This window comes from Chrysochloris asiatica, unplaced genomic scaffold (genome assembly GCF_000296735.1).
Source record: "Chrysochloris asiatica unplaced genomic scaffold, ChrAsi1.0 scaffold00264, whole genome shotgun sequence".
NCBI classification, from domain to species: domain Eukaryota; kingdom Metazoa; phylum Chordata; class Mammalia; order Afrosoricida; family Chrysochloridae; genus Chrysochloris; species Chrysochloris asiatica.
Window position 1 is genome coordinate 3,109,832 of NW_006408782.1, and position 2,832 is coordinate 3,112,663.

A 2,832-nucleotide genomic window follows, 5' to 3' on the forward strand; every position below is an offset into this window, starting at 1 on the left:
CTATCCAACAGCACCACAGTAGGATGCTGTAAGTTACAACTGGATGGCACTTAACAGCAAGAGCAGTAATAAGTTAATTCCATCACAACCCTAGTCAGATGTAAGGGAGCTTGCCATAGGTGTTGCCTGTGACATATTTTATCTTTCAAAGATAATATGAAAGGAAAGTGAGCAGAGAAGGAGACTTACTACCACCAAGAAGGAAGAGGCAGGAATGGAGTGCATCCATGGCACCTAGGGTCCCTGCACTGTGAAGCTCCTAGATTTAGGAAAAGACTGATGCCAAAACACACTGAGATGATAGGGAACTCTATGCAATTTGTTTCATTTTTTATGATTGATTCTCCTAGATCCAGAGTTCATACATTCTTTGTTACAATTATTAATAGATGTATGTCCATGTTTTTTAAATTTGCTTGGTTTCGCAATCAACACTCATGGATGCAGCAGTCAAGAAATCAAAGAATATATATTACATTAGGCACATATACTGCACACACCCTCTTTAAAGCATTCAGGAGGAAAGACAAAGGTGGTACAAGAAGGATGAAGACAGGAAAAGACATGAGGTAGAATGAAAGAGAATAGAGGTAAATTCTGTAATATACACAAACCTGCAGTACCAATGATCTCCCAGACATTGAAAGTCACTTGATTATCATTTATAAGATTCAACATTACACTTGAAATAATATTTAGTAAGATGTACCTCCATGGTTTCTGGATACATGCTAAATGCATCTTTTTATTGTGAAAGGAAGAATAACTACAGAAATCCAACTTTGATTTTAAAGGTTTTATATTACTCTTGAAGGAACCCTGGTGACATTGTAGGTTGCTAACCATCAGGTTGGTGGCTTGAGCAAATGTGCGGCTCCCTAAGGGGAAAATGAGAGAATTTGCTTCCATAAACATTAGAGCACTGGATAACCTATGAAGTATTTCTACACTGTCCTGTAGGTTTGCTATGACTTAGAATCAAGGTGGTTGTAGTGGATTATATTATTCATGAAACCAAAAATTAACAGTAAAAGCCTAACTACACAAGCTGTAAAGCTATCTTTTTTTGTTGCTTGTTTTTCTGAATTTAAGCATGTCAATAATAAGGAAAATGAGACATCACAGTTAATGAAAAAGAGTGATTAAATAGAGTAATTTTAAACTGATTAAATATTGCAAGCCCCATTGTTACAAAAACATTTAATCATGATTAACTTAGAGTTTATCTAATGGAAAAAATATATATAGTTAATTTTCCTTGTTTCCTTAGAGATAAGGGACTTTTTTATTATTTTTAAAATATCTGGACTGCATTTAAAGATGCAGTAAGGAGCTCTGGTAGCGTAGTGGTTATGAATCAGGCTGCTAACATCAAGGTTGGCAGTTCGAAACTACCAGTTGTTCTGAGGGAGAAAGATGAGGTGATCTGCTCCCATAAAGATTTACAGCCTTGGAAACCCTGTGCAGGGTCACTAAGAGTCAGAACCGTCTCCATAGTACTTAACAACAACAGATAAATGAGGAAAAGGGGAAGCCAGCTTAGAAAAAATGTTTTTGTTGCAGTGAGATGAAATTGAGTCAGCTCTGACTCATAGAGACCCTATGCCCAACAACCTGCAATACACAGATGATACAACCTTGCTTGCTGAAAGTGAAGAGGACTTAAAATATTTACTGATGAAAATCAAAGAGCACAGCCTTCAGTATGGATTGCATCTCAATGTAAAGAAAACAAAAGTCCTCACCACTGGATCAATAAGCAACATTCTTATCAATGGAGAAAAGATTGACGTTATCAAGGACTTCATTCTTCTTGGATCAACTATCAATACTCATGGAAGCAGCAGTCAAGAAATCAAATGACATTTTGCATTAGGCAAATCTGCTGCACAAGACCTTTTTAAAGTATTGAAGAGCAAAGATGTCAGCTAAGGTGCACCTGACCCAAGCCTAGGTATTTTCAATAACCTCATATGCATCTGAAAGCTGGATAAGGAAAACCATAGAAGAGTTGATGTTTTGAGTTATGATGTTGGAGGAGATTATTGAAAGTGCCATGAACTGCCAAAAGAACAGATCTGTGTTGGAAGATGTACAACCAGAGTGCTCCTTGGAGGCCAGGATAGCCAAACTTTGTCTCTCATACTTGGGATATATTGTTAGGAGCGACCAGTTGCTGGAGAAGGATCTCATATTTGGTTAGGTGGAGGGTCAGAGGAAAAGAGGAAGACCACCAGTGAGATGGATTGGCAAAGTGGCAGCATCATTGGGCTCAAGCGTGGCAACAATTGTGATGTAGGTCCAGGACCAGGCGGTGTTTTGTTCTGTTGTTCATAGGGCCGCTTTGAGTTGGTACTGACTTGATGGCACCTAACAACAACAACAGCAACACAATACTCATTTTGATTTGTTGACTGCTGCTTAAAGGACCATTGATTGTGGATCAAAGTCAAGTGAAATTATTGATAGCGTCAATCTTTTCTCAGTTTATCATGATGTTGTTTATTGGCTTAGTTGTTAGGATTTTTTGTTGTCTTTACATTGAGTTGTAAAGAAATCCATACTGATGGCTGTATTCTTCAAACTTTATCAGAAAATGCCTCACGTCCTCGTTGCTTTCCAGCAACCGAGTTTGTGCCATCTGTATATCACAGGATGTCAATGAGCCTTCCTCCAATTCTGATGCCATGTTATTCTTCATATAGTCCAGCTTCTCAGATAATCTGTTCAGCATATAGATTAGGGAATTTTCTTCCAGAAGCTTTTAAATTATTTTCTCTGTGGACTTCTCTGATTCTTCCTGTTCTGGAATGCCAATAATTCTTTTTTTTT